Below are 22,034 nucleotides of genomic sequence, written 5' to 3' on the forward strand. Positions count from 1 at the left end.
GCCCAAAGAACACTACCTCAGCCAGGTGATCAAGGTCATCATCAACAGTGATAAGCCATGTTGACAGTGCATACCCTTGATATGATGTGATGAGAACGGTGCTCTACCTCTCTGGCCATCCCCCCTGTCTTAGTTATCAGGTGCTGCTATAACAGAAATACCACAAGTGGGTAGCTTTAAGAAACAGAGACTTATTTTCTCACTGTTTAGGAGGACAGAAGTCCGAATTCAGGGCGCCAGCTCTAGGGGAAGGCCTTCTTTCTCTGGAGGAAGGTCCTTGTCTCTTCTCATCTTCTATTTCTGGGCTTCTTGGTGATCTTCATGTGGCCTGGTATCTATCTTTCCCCGTCTGTGCTTCCTTGCTGCTTGCTTAATCTGCCGTTATATCTCAAAAGAGATTGACTAAAGACATACCCTATACTAATACTGCCTTATTAACATAACAAAGAAAACACATTCTCAAATGGGATTATAACCACAGGTATAAAAACCCTTGGCCATCCAGTTGATTCTGACTGTAGTGACCTTATAAGACAGAGTAGAACTACCCCAAAGGGATGCCAAGGCTATAATTTTTACAGAAGCGGGCTCCCACATCTTTCTCCCTGGGAGTGGCTGCTGGATTCCAACCACTGACCTTTCAGTTAGCAGCTGAACAGTAAGCCACCATGCCATCAAGGCTCCTTCTAAAATTAATACCTTTATTTTTTTAAAAAAGCAAATGGATGCTGGGTTGGGGTGTGAAACTTCTCCTAATGCAGAGAGCAGGTCTCCCATGAAAAGGAGGGTGTATCTCATGACAACCTGCACCAGGGGCTTGGACGGCGGTGTTCTCCCCTCCAACTATACACATGTCTGCCCTCCCATGTAAGAGAAGAGTCTGTGACTGAGTAGCTGGCACAACAGGCTCGGCTAGTCCCACCCATGAGGCAGGCATGGGGTGCAGTGCAGCCGGTACCATGTGGAGCTGGGGAGTGGGCATCTCTAAGATGTGTTGCCTCCGGGGATTTTCCAGCACCACACAGGCAGCATCTTCCTCAGCTCCAGCGAGGCATCCAGTTGGGGCAGGGCTACCCCGCACATGGAGCCACAACTTACCATGGGGTGCAGAGCCCACACATCACCCTCCTCCATCCAGGTGAGCACACAGCACTGGGACTCATCTGGTCTGTGGAAAGTGGAGCCTGTGGCCTTCTTCAGAGTCACGTTGTCACTGCAGAGGGGACCAGAGGGTTCAACTGAGAGGCACCTGGCACAGGGCTCTTCCCTACATCTTGACCAACAAATGTGGAGTGCAGAGCAGTCAGTGACTTGGAGCAGACGCAGGCACGCACATTGGCCAGCTGGGAGCAGCGGCCTTGGGACAGCACTCCTGACTCCATCTCACCTGTGGCAGGACAAAAGCAGGGCCCACAGGCTGCAGCTGCACCTGCAGCAACTCTGTACGTGAGTGGTGAGACACCCAGAGCAGGTTCTCATTAGCCACGGTGTCCAGCCTCTTGCCAACCAAATATGTAAGTTACTAAAGAAGATCGGAATGAATTGATTTGAATTTCTTCTTCTCATTACCCTGAATAGAGAGTCTTTTAAGCTGGAAAACAGACGTGCACCATGTGATCCATGGTCAGTGTGGAACAGTAACCGGCAGGTGCTTGAGCTGGGTGCTTGACAGCATAGCAGGTAAAATGCCAAGGAGCAAGGAGACCACAGCTCTGGAGGGAACGATGGTCAGTTGTTAATGTTTTCTTGACTATCCAATGCCTGAATTTCATTCTGGTTTTGGGGAGCTCCCAAATTATGAGTCTGGGGGGCAGGGGTGCCACCCCCAGTAACTAAAGCCAACACATGTGGACCCTGACGCTGCACTGGCCTACCCTGGTCGCTGGGTCCCAGCATATGTCCGGACTCCCCAGCTGGGCCCTCTCACAGGGAGACAATATCCACCGGAAGGATTTGGGGGAGAGGGGCACAGCAGCCTCCAGGTTGGAGGGGACAGTGTTGGGTGGTCCCTGGCCATTGTCAGCAGTGTAGCATGCTTGGGTGACTCAAGTGTCCAGCCACAGAGGCTGCAGGGACCAGAACCTTCTCTAGCATACCTCTGGCAGAAGTCCAGGCCATACTTTCCATTTTCCAGGCTTCCAGCCAACTCTGTGGGCCACCTGAGTCCCAGCCAGCACGCTTCTCCCTGGCTAAGTGAACCCAGGCCAGCCTCTCTCTAGCTGCAGCACTGACCAGTCTGTCTCTAAGCCCCGCCTTTCTCACCCAGCATGGCCTTCCAGCCCCTCACCCTGCTCTCCCAGCTCCCTGTTCTCCCCTCAGCCTGGCGGGAGCCGTCTATGGGCAGCTCTTCCCAGGAGGAGCCCCTAGGCAGCAGTTTCTCTGGGTTCTGTTACCGTGGGCACAAACGCAGTCTCAAAGATGGAAAGCCCTGCTACCAGGCTTGGTGCTCCTCCTCTCACAGGAGGTCAGCCCTTCAGAAGTGCAGCTGCCCAAGAGTCTCTGTTTGGTCAGCCACACAGGCTCAGCTGGTGGCCTTAATGGGTCTTCACCCTGGTCTCCGGCCCCCTCGATGGAGGAATATGGGTGTCCTGGGAGTTGACACTTTCTGCCCATCAGGCAGACTCCACCCTGCTCCATAAGGCCCTACAGAGGTCCTACGAGGAAGAGGTTGGCAGGCCCTACACTGGACTCAGGCCTGCCGCAGCCCAAGGCAGCTTTGTCATTGTCCACCTGGACTCCTGGGCTGACAATGGAGTGAATTCTGGAAACAGGAGGCTTCTCGGTGCTCCAGCTGCTGAGTCTGAGGTGGGCAGCACAGGCAGAGGATGGGGAACTAAGATAGAAATGTCAAGGGCTAGATTTGGGGTATGGAAGCAAGGGGGTCTTTCCTGCACTGTAGTGGGACAGTTTGTGCATGGCCAGGCTCTCAGGGCCTAGCAGCCAGCCACACCACCACACCATCACCAGAGCTCCTGGCCTAGGCCAGTGCTGCAGGGAACGCCAACTTGTGGACAATGGACAGGGACTGACCCCTTCAGAACAACTGAGTAGTTTGGCTGTGACCCTGCCCAACGCCAGGACAGAGCTCTGGGCACATTCCTCATTGAGGCGGCAATGAAGACACGCTTGCTGCCAGCTGCAAAGCCACTTCCTGTTCTAAACCCACTTAATCAGATGGGCTATTAATCTGAAGCAGGCCCTAGTGAAGGCTGTACATCCGAGAGTACTCAGGCTCCCATACACCATATATGACAGTCCCTTCTGAGAGCCTAGAGATGTCTGCGGCAGAGACAGTGGATTTCACTGGCCTGGATGTACATAGCTGATTTGAAGCCAAGGGAAGGATCAGCACAAGACCAGATGCCTGTGGGTCCATCTCCCTCAGGGTGGTTGAGGAGGAAGAAAGAATCACATCTAAGGTGGGTGTGGTGAAGTGAGTTCCTTTATGTGGCCCTTTGCCTTGTTTCTTTGGAAAAATAGCTTGAGAGATTTCCCCCCGAGCCCTGAGGAGTTACCTTTACCCTAGTTTTCTACTCCAGAGGGCTTATTACTTTTGTCCAGGTTGATAAACATTTCCTGTTGTTGTTAGGTACCGTCCAGTTGATTCCGATTCACAGAAATGTACCACAGAAAATGAAACACTGCCTGGTCCTGCACCATCCTTACAATCGTTGTTATGCTTAAGGCCATTGTTGCAGCCACTGTGTCAATCCATCATGTTGATGGTCTCCACTCTTCCGCTGACCCTGTACTTTACCAAGCATCATGTCCTTCTCCTGGGACTGATCCCTCCTGACAACATGTCCAAAGTATGTGAGACACAATCTCGCCATCCTTGCTTCTAAAGAGCATTCTGGTTGTACTTCTTCCAAGACAGATTTGTTCATTCTTTTGGCAGTCCAGGGTACATTCAATACTCTTCGCCAACACCACAATTCAAAGGCGCCAATTCTCCTTCAGTATTTCGTATTCATCGTCCAGCTTTCACACGCATACAATGCAGTTGAAAATACCATGGCTTGGGTCAGGCGCTCCTTAGTCTTCACGGTGGCAACTTTGCTTTCCAACACTTAAGGAGTTCTTTTGCAGCAGATTTGCTCAATGGAATGCATCTTTTGAATTTCTTGACTGCTACTTCCATGGCTGTTGATTGTGGATCCAAGTAAAATAAAATCCTTGACAACGTCAATCTTTTCTCCATTTATCATGATGTGGCGTATTGGTCCAGTTGTGAGGATTCTTGTTTTCTTTATATTGAGGTATAATCCATACTGAAGGCTGTGGTCTTTGATATTGACCAGTAAGTGCTTCAAGTCGTGTTCACTTTCAGCAAGCAAGGTTGTGTCATCTGCATAACACAGGTTGTTAATAAGTCTTCCTCCAATCCTGATGCCACGTTCTTCTTCATATAGTCCAGTTTCTGGGGCTATTTGCTCAGCATACAGATTGAACAGGTATGGTGAAAGACTACAACCCTGACGCACACCTTTCCTGACTTTAAACCATGCAGTGTCCCCTTGTTTTGTCTGAACAACTGCCTCTCGATGTATGTACAGGTTCCTCATGAGCACAATTAAGTGTTCTGGAATTCCCATTCTTTGCAATGTTATCCATAATTTGTAATGATCCACACAGTTGAATGCCTTTGCATAATCAATAAAACACAGGTAAACATCCTTCTGGTATTCTCTGCTTTCAGCCAGGATCCATCTGACATCAGCAATGATATCCCTGGCTCCACGTCATCTTCTGAAACCGGCCTGAATTTCTGACAGTTCCCTGTCGATATACTGCTGCAGCCGCTTTTGAATGATCTTCAGCAAAATTTTGCTTGCATGTGATATTAATGATATTGTTCGATAACTTCCACATTTGGTTGGATCACCTTTCTTGGAAATAGGCATAAATATGGATCTCTTCCAGTTGGTTGGCCAGGTAGCTGTCTTCTAAATTTCTTGGCATAAACAAGTGAGAGCTTCCAGTGCTTCATTCCTTTGTTGAAACATCTCAATTGATATTCTGTCAATTCCTGGAGCCTTGTTTTTCCCCAATGCCTTCAATGCAACTTGGACTTCTTCCTTTGGCACCATCAGTTCCTGATCATATGCTACCTCTTGAAATGGTTGAACATCGACTAATTCTTTTTGGTATAATGACTCTGTGTATTCCTTCTATCTTCTTTTGATGCTTCCTGAGTCGTTTAATATTTTCCCCATGGAATCCTTCACTATTGCAACTCGAGGCTTCAATTTTTTCTTCAGTTCTTTCAGCTTGAGAAATGCCAAGCGTGTTCTTCCTGTTTGGTTTTCTATCTCCAGCTCTTTGCACATGTCATTATAATACTTCACTTTGTCTTCTTGAGCCACACTTTGAAATCTACTGTTCAGTTGTTTTACTTCATCATTTCTTCATTTTGCTTTAGCTGCTCGACATTTGAGAGCAAGTTTCAGAGTTTCTTCTGACATCCATCTTGGTCTTTTCTTTCTTTCCTATCTTTTCAGTTACCCTCTTGCTTTCTTCATGGATGATGTCCTTGATGTTGTTCCACAGCTCTTCTGGTCTTCATTCATTAGTGCTCAACTCCTCAAATCTATTCTTGAGGTGGTTTCTAAATTCAAATGGGATACACTCAAGGTCGTACTTTGTCTCTCGTGGACTTACTCTGATTTTCTTCTGTTTCAACTTGAACTTGCATACGAGTAATTGATGGTCTGTTCCACAGCCTGCCCATGGCCTTGTTCTGACTGATGATATTGAGATTTTCCATCATCTTGTTCCACAGATGTAGTCAATCTGATTTCCACGTATTCTATCTGGTGAGGTCCATGTGTATAGTCACCGTTTATGTTGGTGAAAAAAGGTTTCTGCAATAAATAAGTTGTTGGTCTTGCAAAATTCTATCATTCCATCTCCAGCATTGTTTCTGTCACCAAGGTCATATTTTCCAACTACCAATCCTTCTTCTTTGTTTCCAACTTTCGCTTTCCAATCACCAGTAATTATCATTGCATCCTGATTGCATGTTTGATCAATATCAGACTGCAGAAGCTGATAAAAATCTTCAATTTCTTCATCTTTGGCCTTAGTGTTTGGTGTGTAAGTTTGAATAATAGTCGTGTTAACTGGTCTTCCTTTTAGGCTCATGGATATTATCCTATCATTGACAGTGCTGTACTTCAGAATAGATCTTGAAATGTTCTTTTTGATGATGAATGCAACACCATTCTTCTTCAAGTTGTCATTGCCGGCATAGTAGACTATATGATTGTCTGATTCGAAATAGCCAGTGCCGGTCCATTTCAGATCACTAATGCCTGGGATATCGATGTTTATGCATTTCATTTCAGTTTTGACAATTTCCAATTTTCCTAGGTTCATACTTCGTACTTTCCAGGTTTTGATTATTAATGGATCTTTGCACATGTTTCTTCTAATTTTGAGTCCCCACGTGTCTGTCAGTTTGCCATACTGTGGGGGAGGGGGGTGCGTGCTTGCTGGAAGCTATGCCACTGGTATTCAGATACTAGCAGGGTCACCCATGGAGGACAAGTTTCAGCTCAGTTTCCAGACTAAGACAGACTAGCAAGAAGGACCTGGCAGTCTACTTCTGAAAAGAATCAGCCAGTGAAAACTTTATGAATATCAGTGGAACATTGTCTGATATAGTGCCGGAAGATGAGCCCCCCCAGGTTGGAAGGCACTCAGAAGATGACCGGGAAGAGCTGCCTCCTCACCGTAGAGTTGACCTTAATGACGTGGATGGAGTAAAGCTTTCAGGACCTTCATTTGCTGAAGTGGCACGACTCATAATGACATTTCCTGGGTAAACTGTAAATAAGGATGGTTTGATACTTTCCACCTGGCGCTGGCCTGCAGCCTGCTCTGTGATTGTTATACACCTCGCAGGGATTGGTCAGTAAACCATGCAAATAAGGCAAATTGTAGCCCAGCCATGACTGCTATGCAACGAAGAGTCTGTGGTCTACAGAGAGAGGCTTGGTCAGTTCATGGCCCTAGTGGGAGGGCTATGCTTTGAAATTTATCCCACAGAGAGTAGGCAGTCAGAAAGAAGCAAGAAGAGAAGCAGCAGGAAGAAGAAGCAGAGAGGAGGCAACGAACCTCCTAAAAGAGCTGTAACACTCGTTAAGGGCTGTAACACTGGAGACAGCAGAGGCCTGAAAGGGGGCTCGTCAGCACAGCCTCCAGTGACAGGCAGCAAGGTCAAGAGGAATCTGTCCTCGGGGGGCTGAGAGGAAGCCTCCATAGTCAAGAGGAGCTGAGAGAGCAGTCCTATGCTAGGAAGGGGGACTTCGCCTGCATGCTTCCTGATCCTGAGTTGTAGGCTGTTCCTTAATAAACCACTTAATTGTAAGTATGATCTGTGAGTTCTGTGTAGCCATTGCAACAACTTATCAAACCCAGAGAGAAGTAGAGAGTGCCTTGGGAGGTACGGCACGTGTCAGAATTGGTAGTAGGAGCGTGGAGGTAAGTCTGACCTCCACCTCGTAGGGATCAGCCTTGAGCTGATCCTGATTCACATTACCCCCTCTGAAGTTAGACAGGTCCGGGCACTGCTGATACTACCACTAGTCCCATCTGACAGCGAGATTTCACTTTACAGCCAGTCCCTGGGCTCAGGCAGCAGATCTCGGGGAGACATCACCTGGGGCCCGGCGTGACCAGCGTGTCACAGGATGGGAACAGATCCCTGCTTCTTGCCGTTGCTGATGTGGCACCTGGACCCCAGTCACAGACCATGTTGTTCCAAATATGTGTACTATACCGTGGACTATGGGCAGGAAGATGCTACCAGAATTTTCTAAATTAGAACTTTTTAAAAATCAGGAATCCTTTCTTCTGATTTTCATGACTTTGTAGACTTGACTTCAGAAAGGAAAATGAACTGGCATGTGGCTGAAGGGAAGGGGATTCATTGCTGAATGGCTGGCATAGCCTTGGAGTGCCACCCCGAAGCAGGGCTGCCGAAGATGGGAGAGTGAGTCCTGAGATACTGGACCTGGGTCGGATGCTGGCCCCGGGGCCCTCGGCCACTCATCAGTAGGGCTGAGCAGGTGCAGATGGAGGCACTGTGTGTGATTCCGGGCCGCTGCCTCCCTGCCCTTCCATCACTCACAGAAGTAGACGTGAGCTGAGCCACATCAGACCTCCAGAAAGCAGGTGCTGGAGCCGGGGTTAGGCTGCTGGTCACCCAGGGGTCATCTCCCATCTGCCGGCTGCCTCACCACCCATCTGTCCCCTTCTCTTGGGTAGGGGCACCAGCCATCAGAAAGGCAGCTGCCCCATCCCTTGGACCCTTGCCTCCTGGCCCTTATTAGCTGCGTGGGAATTCTCCCAGAACCCTAGGGAACAGGCCTAATGCCCTGAGGAACACAGAGGTCACTGGCGGCCTCATTTGGGGCAGAGCTCTTTTTCTGGAAAGTCCTTGAGCTGAGAATGGGCTGGATCCCTGACACAAGGGTCCCAGACTTGGGGAGCAAGAGGGAGTCAGCCAGACAGGCAGGGTGGGCATGATGACACATTTGAGGTGCTCGTGACTTAGAGGGGCCAGACCTGAAGAAGGAACTGAAAGCTCACCAACTCACTTCCGAGACACCCCCTCCCTCTGCCAGGCTGTCCTCTGCTCACGCAAGGAGGAAGGAAGCTGGAACTGAAAGGGCTGTGCAGGCAGCACTGGGGTCTGGGCAGCAGGGAGGGCTCCCAGCTCCAGGGATTCTGCTCCCCTTTGTCCTTCATGGTCAGAGGGGCCCCCGCTACCTAGGGTTTTTATGATACCCAGGCTCAGCCCCAAGTCCTGACTAGCTGCCAAGTCCCTGAGCCCCACCCCGCCCCCGACAGTCTCCTGGAACCCTCAGGACCCAGGGCTGTCTTCCATTTCTTTACCTCCAGGACAGATCCCCGTGAGGGCAGGAGGGCCCCGGTCAGGGCCCACGTAGTGACTAGGGCTGCCATGTGTCAGGACAGCCAATGTCGGGGACAGCGGAGCCATCACAGGCACCCTGTGCTGGCGGGGCAGACAGCATGGCAGGAGAGACCAGGGCAGATTGTCACAGCAGGGCCCCTTCCCTAAAGAGACTGCCAGAGCAGTGCAATGCAAAAATAAATACCTAGGCACACCTGGAGCTCTGGTGGTGCAGTGGTTAAGAGCTCCTTGAAAACACTATGGGGCAGTTCTACTCTGTCCTATAGGGTTGCTATGAGTTGGAATCAACTTCCACTGCAGTGGGTTTAGTTAGGCTCACCCAGACATGTCATTTTAACACAGAAAGGCACCTTTTCTCACCTGTGCATGTACGAAGAGCCAAGGCCATTTTTTTTTTTTTAAATGGAGCACAGCTCTGCTGACACCTTGATTTCAGACTTCTGGCCCCCAGAACTGTGAGAGAATAAATTTCCATTGTAAATTTCCATTGCTTTAAGCAGCCCAGTTTGTACAAGACACAGGGTACATTAAGTGTAAACTAGAAGCCCAGGGGCTTCTACTTGACAGGTATAACCGATCAAGTCAAATAAGTCTATGAACCTGATACTCAGGTCTGTGTGTGTTGGGCAGATTTTCTTTTACATTTTTACATTGATGACAACTACTGCATAAAAATAATGTTCTTGGAGAGAGGGACCTAGATTTCCAGGAAAGCTTCCCAGTCGGCTTCACTGGGAGGTTTAGAAAGCTTCCTTACCAATTCATCCCCAAACTCACTCAAATGTAGCCCCATCCTGCAGCCCAGAGCCTTATATATGATTTCTCCAAACTGCCATGGAACAATCCAGGGGTATATTTAGAGATCTTTGTTTCTAAAAACTCCTGTGGAGTGTGTTGAGTTAAAAGTTGTTATTAACTGCATGGCGTCCGTCCCGACTCATGGCAACCCGTGTACAACTAATAAAACACTGCGCAGTCCTGTGCCTTCCCCAGATTTGCTGTGGATCAGACCATTATGATTCATAGAGTTTCCATGGGCTGATTTTTGGAAGGAGGCGACCAAGCCTTTCTTCCTAGTCTGTCTTAGTCTGGGAGCTTCTCTGAAACCTGTTCAGCATCAAAGCGACACGCAAGCCTTCACTAACAGACAGGTGGTGGCTACGTATGAGTTGCATTGGCGAGGAATTGAACCCTGGTCTAATGCACGCAAGACAAGAATTCTACTACTGAACCACCGGTGCTCCAGTGTTGAAAAAAAGGCATTGCCATTGAGTCAATTCCAACTCACGGTGACCCTATAGGATGGAGTAGAACTGCCCCATAGGGTTTCCAAGGCTGTAATCTTTATGGAAGCAGACTGCTGCATCTTTCTCCTGTGGAGCAGCTGGAGGGTTCAAACCGCCAACCTTTCGCTTAGCATCCGGTTGCTTAACCACTGCACCATCTGGGCTCCTTGTTGGTTAAAAAACAAACAAACAAAAAAACCAAACTTGCTGTCAAGTCGATTCCAACTCATAGTGACCCCATAAGACAGAGTAGAACTGCCCCACAGGGTTTCCAAGGAGTGGTGGTGGATTCCAGCTGCTGATCTTTTGGTTAGCAGCCAAATGCTTAACCACGGCACCACCACGGCTCCGTGGGTTAAATGGTGGCCCCAAAAAGATGTGCCCAAATCTCAGTACCTGTGATTGTGATTTTATATGGAAATACAGTCTTTGCGATGTACTTAAGGCTCTCAAGATGAGTTCGTCCTGTATTTAGGGCAAGTCATGGATTGAATTATGTGCCACCAAAAATGTGTACTGATTTGTCTGGACCATGATTCCCAGTGTTGCGTGGTTGTCCTCCATTTTGTGATTGTAATTTTATGTTAAAGAGGATTAGGGTGGGACTCTAACACCCTTACCTTGGTCACATCCCTGATCCAAAGTAAAGGGAGTTTCCCTGAGGTGTGGCCTACACCATCTTTTATCTTACAAGAGATAAAAGGAAAGGGAAGCAAGCAGAGAAGGGGGGACCTCATACGACCAAGAAACCAGTGCTGGGAGCAGAGCACATCCTTTGGACCTGGGATCCCTGCACAAAGAAGCTCCTAGTCCAGAAGAAGACTGAAGAGAAAGCTGACAGAGAAAGAAAGCCCTGACGCCCTAAATTTGGACTTTTAGCCTACTTTACTGTGAAGAAATAAATTTTTCTTTTTAAAGCCATCTACTTGTGGTATTTGTGTTATAGCAGCACTAGAGGACTAAGAACTTACAAGAAAACAAGTCCTAAATCCAATGACGAGTGCCATTATAAGAGAAAGGAGAGGGAGTTTTGAGACATAGATACTTAAAGAGAAGGTGGAGGTACAGATTGGAGTGATGTGTCAACAAAGCCAAGGAACACCAAGGATTGCCAGCAACCAGAAGCTAGGAGAGGCAAGGAGGGAGTCTCCCTCAGAGTCTCCAGAAGGGACCAACCCTGCCAACACCTTGACTTCAGACTTCCAGCTCCTAGTACTGTGAGAGAATCCATTTCCATTCTTTTAAGCCACCCAATTGTGGTACTTTGGTATGGCAGCCACAGGACGCTCACCCAGGTGTGGCACCCAGAGCTCTACGCTCCAGGAAGAACAGCAGTGGCAGGCAAAGGCTGCCCGTGGTTTGGCCCACCCCCCATCAGGATCAATTAACCATGGGGAACTGGAGTGTGACGCGGGCTAGCATCTCTGGGTGACAGAGAGCCCCCGTACTCTGTACCCCAACCCCATATACTCAAGGTAAATGCGCATTCATATCCTGGGGGTCAGAAAGCCACCATACCTCGGGGCCATCTTGCAGATGCCCTACCCGGGTGCATGCGAGCTGGGCACCCAGTCATCGGGCACACTCTCGAGATGGTTATTTTGAAGCATTAACCAAACGCTGCCGAGAGAGGCTTCTGTTTGTAGTTGGTAATCCCCAGAACCTACTCTCAGAGATTCTCTCCAAGAAATGAGTGGTAGGAGAAGCCTTTCTTCATGGGCCCCCCCACAAGCCAAAATTACGTGTAAGAGTGACACAGGGACCTCCCCTCCTGGCTTCAGATAGCCACCTACCTGAAAATTTGGGGCTGGAAGCAGCCTCTACCGGGATAGAAGTTGCTTATGAAACAAGCACTAACTCTGGGAGCTTTATCTGGAAACAACCACCCCCCCGCACCCCTCCGAAGTAGCCTTCACCCAGCAAAAGGTGTCATGTGCGGCCCCTCCCAACTCCACGGAGGAGAAGCAATTTTTGACAGGTCCCCACGGATACATTGGCATTTCCTTTCTCTTGAGTATGGGGCATCAAAATACAATGGGCACAAAACTGTACTCAGTAGTGAAAAGATCAGTGGTCATCAGGGACCCCAGGGGCGAGGGGGAAAAATGAATAGGGGGAGCACCAGAACATTTTTAGGGCAGTGAAATTATTCTGCATGATACTGTAATGATGGACACATGACTTTATGCATTTGTCAAAACCCATAGGACTGTACAAAACAAAGAGTGAACCCTAGTGTAAACTATGGAGTTTAGTTAATAATGTATCAATATTGGTTTATCAATTGTAACAAATGTACCACAGCATTATGGATTGAATTGTGTCCCCCCCAAATATGTGTCACCTTGGTCAGGCCATGATTCCCAGTATTGTGTGGTTGTCCTCCATTTTGTGATTGTAATTTTATGTTGAGAGGATTAGGGTGGGATTGTAACACCCTTACAAAGTAAAGGGAGTTTCCCTGGGGTGTGGCCTACACCACCTTTTATCTTAAAAACAAGAGATAAAAGGAAAGGGAAGCGAGCAGAGAGAGGGAAATCTCATACCACTAAGAAAACAGCACCAGGAGCAGAGCACATCCTTTGGACCTGGGGTTCCTATGCGGAGAAGCTCCTAGTCCAGGGCTTTCCTCCAGAGATGACAGAGACAGAAAGACTTCCCTTGGAGCTGATGCCCTCAGTTTGGACTTTTAGCCTACTAGACTGTGAGAGAATAAACTTCTGTTGGTTAAAGCCATCTGCTTGTGGTCAATCTGTTACCGCAGCACTAGATGGCTAAGACACACAAGAACGCAAGATGCTAATAACAGGAGAAGCAGTGAAAGAGGATTATATGGGAACTCTCTCTTTTCTGCACAATTTTTCTGGAAATCTAAAACTTCTCTTCAAAAACGTCTGTTAAAAAAGCAACAGACAAAGGACTTCGGGGCTTTTCATGATGGAATGTGGTTCAATGGACTTGTATTGGTCTTGGGTGTCAATGAAGCTGCTACATAAAAGGAGCATCCCCCATAAAAGAGGAAGAAGCCCAGCAGAGATCTAGGCTGCTATGTAATGACCATGCCCACCAGCACTCCCCCTCCTACTTTTCTGTGTGTTTACAACAGTGACCCACCTGAGGTTCAGAACGTTTAAACCAACTTGCCCCAGGTCCCTCAGCTCCTAGGTGAAGGAGATGGATCTTCAACCCAGGCCTCTCAGCCCAAAGCATGGGTGGTGTAACTGAACAAGGTGATTCTTGCCCAGTTAGTAACCATCATAATTACTCTATTAGACAAATGGTTATATAATGATCATGTCAGATAATTATGAGACCCAGCTCCGTCTACTCTAACCAGATCATCACTTTTGGTGAGTTCTAATTATATAAGTATATTCATGCCCCAAGTACTGCCCTCATGGCAGAATAAACAATGTGACTCCACCTTTAACCACACTGTCTTAGGCTGGGTTCTCTAGAGAAGCGAAACCAGTGCAATGTATATAGACAGAGAGAGAGAGAGGTTCATATAAAAGAAATGGTTAACGTGGTTATAGAGGCTGAAAAGTACCAAGTTTGTGGGCCAGGCTAGAGGCTTCTTACCACTCACATAGACATGGGGGCAAGTGAACCCAAGATAAGAAGGTCAGACACCAGGCCTCTGGCTCACAGATTGTAGAGGCCAATGAACCCAAAGATCGGCGGGTAAGTTGCTAGCTCAAGTCCCAAGAACTGGAGGTCAGGTGAACAGGAGCTAGCTGTAGGATCTACTGCAAGCAAAAGCCAGCTAGCCTTCCCAGAAAGTCCACCTATATTGGATGCAGGCCACATCTCCAAGGAAATACCCTTTCAATTGATTGGCTACTTACAGCAGATCCCATCATGGAGGTGATTGCATTATATCAAATCTCATCATGGAGGTGATTACATTTTTATTCAACTGCCAAACTACATCTTAACTGACAAACCACTGAGAACCACGCCCAGTCAAGTTGACATATAACCTTAACAATCACACACACACATCTCCTGGATCTGAGCTTGCAGAAGATACTTGCTGGTGTTAGTGGTGCAACTGGGACTGAAACTGGCTTTTCTCCTTGGGTGTTGACCACAAGGCCACTCTCTTTCACACATTCAGTTCTGGACATTCAAGGCTCCTCCCCATGGACTGCTCACCCATAAACCAAAAACCTAAACCCATTGCCATTGAGTTGATTCCAACCTATAGCAACCTTGTAGGGCATGTATAAACCCATGGAAACGTCCCTTGGACTCAGCCAAAATGCATGCCCAGCATACCTCAGAAGAAACATCTTACTCCTATAACACAGCAGCTCAGGTTCTCAAGAAGCTTGCCGTCTCCCACAGCTCCAGAGCATCCTCCAGTACTCCCTAAGTGCAGATCCCAGCCAGCAGCAGCAACATCACCTGGAGGCTTGTTAGAAATGCAAATTCTTGTGCTTTCCTTCTCTCCGAAGAACTAGTGCATCAGAAACTTAGGGATGTAGTCCAGGGATTGGTATTCCAATGCACCTCTGGGATATTCTGTTGCCCACGGTAGTTTAAGACCCATGCTCCAGTGACAGCCACTTCCCACCATGAGCACCATGTGAGTCACCCTACTCCAGGGACGACCCACTTTCCACCAGAAGTTCCAGGTGAGTCACACCACTCCACTGGCAGCCACTTCCCACCAGGAGCACCAGGTAAGTCACCTCATCGCATTTGCTTATCTAGAGAAAGCTGTTGAAGGGAGTCAACCTAAAATTCATCCCTTTGTAGCTGTAATGTGCTGGTGACCCGGGAATGCAGGGTGCTACAGGGCCGTGATGTACTTGGGAGACTGCAACCACATGCAGCAAGTTTCCCCAAGCTGCTCTCAGGATCCTTGCTTCCGGGAGGGCCGTGTGAAGTGCTCTCCGATTAGCATTCAGAGAGATGAGTGTTTGAGTCTACAGTTGGCAGCGTGCCCTAAAAAGAAGCTCCTGCTCTCTGGGAAGCTGGTTCTGAAGTGGCTGGTAGGATTCTCAGGATCCAGAAGACAAAGGCAAATTCTTCTCCAGGAGAGAGAGCCTGTGGCAGACCGGGGCTCCAGGGCCACCTCTCTCAGGCTCTCTTAGCACCCTCTGTGCCTCCCCCAGGGCCCTTCCCTGGGCTGGGAGCTGCACTGGAGGCCATGGGGACACAGACAACTAGGCCTCTTTTAAAGTTCCTGTGGTGAGGGAGGAGCCGGGGCATGCTTTCCTCTTCCTTCTTACGGCTTGCCACAAACTGGCCCTCGTTGGCTTCTCCAAACTGTCCACGTCTTCTCCCACGTCACACAAACATTCCAGGAGACACTAAAGGGTGTTCTGTGAAAACCAGATCAATGCTGGCAATTGTCTTTCTTTTGCTACATGTTTAAATACAGTTCATAAAATACTCAACTTAAAAAATTTTTTTTTTTTTTTTTTTTTTCCATTGCCATGAGTCTCGGTGCAGAGGAAGGCCAGGAAAGATTCCCAGAGAGGGGGCACTCACAGTGGGTTCTAAGGGATGAGTAGTAGGAGTTCCCTGAAAGGAAGGAAAGACATCCCAAGATAGGAAGGGACAAAAGCACATGGGAAGGTGTGGGAGCGAGAACGTTTGGTGCATTCTGGAGGGTTCTCATGATACTAACCTGCACTAGCTGGTTGCACCTCACCTTCCGCCAAGTGGGGCCTTGTGAAATTGCACCTCCACAGCAGCCAGGTGGCTTGTTTCCCCCCGCCCCAAAGAAGCATAAATATGATTTTTCACGTGAAACCTGTCAAATTGCTAATGTTGATGTTAAGAATGAAAACTTCTGCCTAACACCCTCTGCCTTCTGAAATATGAAAGTGCTTCGTTGGCACAACGAGGAGCCCCTCTCTGCCTGTTTCTTACACCCTCTTAGTGAGGAACTGAGATGGTTTGTTTCATGTGTCAACTTGGCTGTGGTGGCCAGTTGTTGGGTCAAACGCTAGTCCGGATGTTGCTGTGGAGGTATTTTGTAGGTGTGATTGACATTTACAATCAGTTGACTTTAACTCAGGCAGATTACCCTCTATAACCCCGGGTGGGCCTCATCTAATCAGCTGAAGGCCTTAACAGCAAACGCTGAGGTTTTCTGGAGAAGAAGAAATTCTGTCTCAAGACTAACATGGAAATTCTGCCAGAGTTTCCAGCCTGCCACGTGCCCTACAGATTTCAGACTTGCCAGCCACCACAATCGTGAGTTCATTCCTTAAATCTCTTTTTATAGAAATGGAGAGAGTGAGAGAGAGCTCAGCTGCTAATCAAAAGGTCAGCAGTTTGAATCCACTGGCCACTCCTTGGAAACTCTATGGGGCAATTCTACTCTGTCCTATAGGGTCGCTATGAGTCGGCAATGGGTTTGGGTTCCGTTTTTGTAGACTTTACTGTTTCTGCTTCTCTGGAAAATCCTTAGTGACTCAGGGACTTAGCAAGTGATACTGTCTTTGAGTTGATTCTGAGTTACAGCCCATTGCTGACTCATAGGGACCCTATAGACCTGCCCCATAGGGTTTCCAAGGAATTTGGATTTGAACTGCCAACCTTTTGGTTAGCAGCCAAGCTCTTAGCCACTGCACTCCCAGGGCTCCCTAGCTAATGGTAAGTGTGGGAAAACCTGGCCATTCCCAGCTCCCTGCACGCTTCTCCCATGTGGAGGCAGCCTGCTAATTCATCTGTTCCCTGCAAACCCTTCCCTAAGAGGAGGCTCATCCCCTCTGTACACTCAGCTGGGAGGGTGGGCCTGTCATCCATGGGGCTCCAGAGCCTCCCCTGTGCTCCATGAAATATATGCCATTGGCCTTGCCTTGGTCTGATGCTCTCAGGTCCTTCCAGGGAAGGACAGTGTGTTTATGGGGCTGTGCTGGGAGCCTCCACTTGTCCCTCCAGACCCCCTTCCCAGGTTTACCTGCTTCCTGCAAATGATCCAGGGGTCTGCACCCTCCCTCCAGCGAGCTCCAGTGGGGTTCAGCCGATGGGAGGCAGCAATAGGCAGCTGGGGGAGGGAGGGAGGCCATACATTGCTCTCACAGCCCGTGGCCTTCGAGGTCCCTCCACGGCCCCTCCCCAGGTGGCCTAGTCTTCACACCTACCTTTCCTGGCACCAGGAACCTCGTCCTCCCCTGGCCTCTTTGCTGTAGGGTGGTAATAGCTCTCCCACTGTCAGCCCCCAGATCCTGGGGCTAGTGGGTCCCCAGACCAGGGCTTGCCAACTTGTTCTGTAAAGGGCAGAGAGTGAAGTTTTCAGGCTTTGCAAGCAATTCCGTCTCTGTTACAACCACTTAACACTGCGACTGCAGCCATACCTAAGATGAAAATGATGGGCATGGCTGTGTTTCAATCAAACTTTATTTACAAACCCAGGTGGAGGGCCAGATCTGGCACCCAGGCTATGGTTTGTTGACCCCTGGCTCAGACTGTGCTCACACCTGTGTTACCGTCTTGAGTACACCTTCCTCAGAGGACCCTAGCTCCAGGGGAGCATCTGCCTTCTCCTGGGACCCTGACTCACTCAGGCCTCCCCTCAAAGACCAAACAATGTTAATGTCTGTGGCCTGGTCAACAGTCTTTATGAAAAGCAAGGCTACACTTTGGCCTTGGCAGATGATGGCAGCTTTGCCCATAGGAGGCAGCTGCTGATATGGAGCAGGGCAACCACCTGGGCCATAGCAAACCCCAGGAAAGTCTAGTGGTATCCCAGGGGAGTCCCAGCAAGACGGGGGAGCCCCATGGCTGACCTGTAGTTGCCACTGGGAAGGAGATCTCTCGGGACTGGCATCTTAGACATGCGGGGAGAGGGGGCAGATGCTATTTCAGAGTTTCTCAGTGGAGAAAGGGCAGCCCCTGGCCACTAGTGTGGCTCCATTCTCAGTGCGATCCTGGTGCACAGAGCTGAGCTTGCCTCTCCAAACTCTGAGGTGGAATTGGTGGAGGGAGCAACTCACCTTGAATCCGTGAGCTTTCTATGGCTTATGAAAGAAAAAATAACACTGGTAGGGCAGTGGTTAAAGAGCTCAACTGCCAACTTAAAGGTTGATGGTTCAAACCCACCAGCTGCTCCACAGGAGAAAGATGTGGCAATCTACTCCCTTAAAGAATACAGCTTTGGACTAAGCGGGGGCAAAGCCAAGATGGCAGAATAGTCAGACACTTCCGGTGATGGCTCTTAAAACAAAGACCTGAAAAAAACAAGTTAAACAATTATATATACGACAAGCTAGGAGCCCTGAACGTCAAGGGCAAAGTTAAGAAATCGGACTGACCGGCAGTGGGAGGGAGAGATGGTTCAGAAGCAGTGAGGAGTTCTGGACCTGTCTCGGTGGAAACTGGCGCCCCTCAGGCAGGATTCCCTGGAGCGACCGCAGCAGTGTCGGGTATGCAGTCTCTTCAAGGAGAGGCAGCGAGCTGCACAGCCTGCTCACACCTCCGTAACCAGAGAAGAACAGAGCTTTCAGCAAAAGCTAAGTACTTGCATTTATTTTACTGTGCCCCCAACCCCCAAGTGGGCTTCAGTGGCCGTTGATTTCCCTGGGCCCGAAATAGGTCTGGCTGTGTGTCCTGAGCCATTCTCCTGGCCTTGGAGAAGGAACAAATTAACAATTGGGGGAAAAGATAATCTGCCATCTCCACTAAGCTGGGGAGCTCAGGACAGAAGCAGCTCCTGTCCAGGCACAAACAGTCCACGGACTTTGAATACCTTTCACCCCTGCATGGACCTGCGTGGGCCCGTTTCAGGAGATTAGGCCCTTGTTGGCAGATTGCAACAGTGTATGTGCTTGGGATCTGACTTCAACTGTTGCAGCTGTGCAGTAGAGAGGTGGGTTTTTGATGTTTGACACTGCTTTGCTTATTAAACAGGGTCCTCACCTACCCACATCAGGGGCCTGAGGACTGGTGGCTCCACCCACATCACCTAGCCACCTGTGACAGGGATCTAAGCATAAGTGGTGCCTCCCAGTCCTTACAACCAAAAGCACTGGGTGCCCGTGGTCTGGCTGTAGAACCTACCCACCCCTGAGCGCTAGGGAACAGGGAAGCACTTTCCTCACAGACACTTGGGGGACAGTTGTCAGCCCCTTGCCTTGTTCAAAGCATGACCCCATGCTGCAACCAGATACCTGTGCCTATACCAATCACTCCTGCCCCTCAAAGACTGTAAGACAGAGCCTGTACCACACACTTGATGACTGTCTTAGTCATCTAGTGCTGCCATAACAGAAATACTGCAAGTGGATGGCTTTAACAAGGAGAAATTTATTTTCTCACAAATTTTCTTTTTTTTTTTTTAGTAGGTTACAAGTCCAAATTCATGGTGTCAACTCCAGGGAAATCTTTCTCACCAGGAGGAAGATCCTTGTCCTCAATCTTCCCCTGGTCAAGGAGCTTCTCAGGTGTGGGGACCCCGTGTCCAAAGGATGCACTTTGCTCCTGGTGCTGCTTTCTTGGTGGTACGAGGTCCCCAACTCTCTGCTTGCTTCCCTTTGCTTTTATCTCTTGAGAGGTTGGGGACTTTAGGGCAGTTATAGGGCTTGGGATACAGAACTTATGCATAATTCATGATGTTTGGGGGAATAGGCAGGCAATGCTAGGAACTAATTAATACGTATGGGAGTGTAGTGGGGATGCAATACGGCAGCTAGAGGGTGTGTGTTTTGAGGGGAATATAACACATGGACTTTACGTAAGGACAGCTTTGCAGCCTACTGTTCATGTCTCAATAGGAGGGGGTGGTGGTGGGTAGTGAAGAGGCCTCGAGCAGAGAAGCACTAAGACAACGTTGTGCTGTTCCATAGAATGCCTTATTAAGAACTCACAGAGCCTGGGTATGATGGGAAGAAGGGCAATAATTTAACCCTGTTACATTTCAGGAGGGGGAACAGTTTAGCCCTCTAAGTTATGTACCACAAGTTGATGGCCTTAACAAACAGAAATCCATTCTTTCACAGTTTAGGAGACTAGAAGTCTGAATTCAGGACGCCACTCTAGAGGAAAGCTTTCTGTCTCTGTAGGCTCTGGGGGAAAGTCCTTGTCCTTGACCTTCCCTGGGTCCAATAGATGTGTTCGGCTCTTGGCTCTTCTTTCTTGGTGGTAGGAGGTCCCTCTCTCTGCCCACTTTTCTCTCCTTTTATCTCTTAAAGATAAAAGGTGGTGCAGGCCACACCCCAAGGAAACTCCCCTTACATCAGATCAGGGCTGTGACCTGAGTAAGGTGTTGCAGCCCACCCTAAACCTTGTTAACATGACCTAATCCTGCCTCATTAGCATGACGGACAGCTCACTCCCAAATGGGACCATAACCACAGCCACAGAGCCTAGGATTTACAACATATCACAAAATGGAGGACAATCACACAATTCTGAGAATCATGGCCTAGCTAAATTGACATATATTTTGGGGTACACAATTCAATCCATGACAGTGAGCCTTAGTGTCATAGAGGCTCACTTCAAAGCTTCAGCACCACTGACCTAATCTGAGATGGAAAATAGGGTAGGAATGGAAATCTTAAGCCTTGAGTAAATGTGGCCTTGATGTGGATTTAACCAATATACTGTTCAGACCCATTTCAGAGCTGTCAAAGGAATAGTCCCAGGATCATTTGTGTGTGTGTGTGCCTGTGTGTGCACACACTTGTATGTTTATGTGTTTGTGTGTAGGTAAACATTCTGCTGCAAAAGAACTCTTTTAAAGTGTTGAAAAGCAAAGATGTCACCTTGAAGACTAAGTGCACCTGACCCAAGCCATGGTATTTTCAATCACCTCATATGCATGCAAAAGCTGGACAATGAATAAGGAAGACCGAAGAAGAATTGACGCCTTCGAATTGCGGTGCTGGTGAAGAATATTGACTATACCATGGACTTCCAAAAGAACAAACAAATCTGTCTTGGAAGAAGAAAACCAGAATGCTCCTTAGAAGCAAGGATGGTGAGATTTTGTCTCACATATTTTGGACCTGTTATCAGGAAGGATCAGTCCCTGGAGAAAGACATCATGCTTGGTAAAGCAGAGGGTCAAGCGAAAAAGAGGAAGACCTTCAAGGAGATGAATTGACACAGTGGCTGCAACAATGGGCTCAAGCATGATGATGATGATGGCACAGGATCAGGCAGTGTTTCGTTCCATTGTACATGGGGTTGTTATGAGTTGGAACGAACTCGGAGGCACCTAACAACAACAGCAACAAATGTTTGCATGTATGTGTGAGTATACGTGTATGTGTTTGCGTATGTGTGTTAGTGCGTGTGTGTGTGTGTGCACATCATGTGTTTCTGTGTGAGCATGTTTATGTGTGCTTTGTGTATGTTTGTGTGCATATATACGTTTGTGTGACTATGGGGAAGTAGGAGACAGTCCCACCATCCATGTGATATGGGAAGAGTTTTTTCCAAACATGAGTGATGTGGCAACCCAGTCAATGTTCCCAGTGGCTGTGGCCCATCTTCTAGAGTGCTGAGCAGGCATGCATCACAGCTCAGAAAAGTGGCACACCCAAGAGCAAGGGCCAAGTCTGGAGTTTCCCAGCATGGTGAGTGATCTGCTAGTGACTCGCACTGATTCGGTGGGTCCTCTGCCCGGCAAACTGCCCAGAGCCAAGGCTAGAGGGCCAGGGTGGGTGCAGGAGGCCGGGCCAGCTGTCTCTCCTCTTCCTTCTGCTGGTTCTAGAACCGTTCCCTCACTTTTTCCCCATTCCTGCATGCCTTTTCATTCCCACCTTTTCCTCCACTTGCCTATGTTTCACTAAACAACAAATCAATAATAGCATTTGATTGAGATTAATCATTTTTGATTG

At 48.6% G+C, this 22,034-nt stretch overlaps 1 long non-coding RNA gene across 1 annotated transcript; it reads right to left on the minus strand.

The window, feature by feature from the left end:
• Positions 1-1,189: 1,189 nt before the first annotated feature.
• On the minus strand, positions 1,190-15,564 carry LOC126063067 (uncharacterized). The gene is made up of 3 exons (XR_007514202.1): positions 14,509-15,564; positions 9,302-9,394; positions 1,190-1,213 (listed from the first exon to the last, which is right to left on the minus strand). It is a non-coding gene; the product is annotated as an uncharacterized LOC126063067 (long non-coding RNA).
• Positions 15,565-22,034: the final 6,470 nt, after the last annotated feature.

Source organism: Elephas maximus, chromosome 2 (genome assembly GCF_024166365.1).
Source record: "Elephas maximus indicus isolate mEleMax1 chromosome 2, mEleMax1 primary haplotype, whole genome shotgun sequence".
NCBI classification, from domain to species: Eukaryota; Metazoa; Chordata; class Mammalia; order Proboscidea; family Elephantidae; genus Elephas; species Elephas maximus.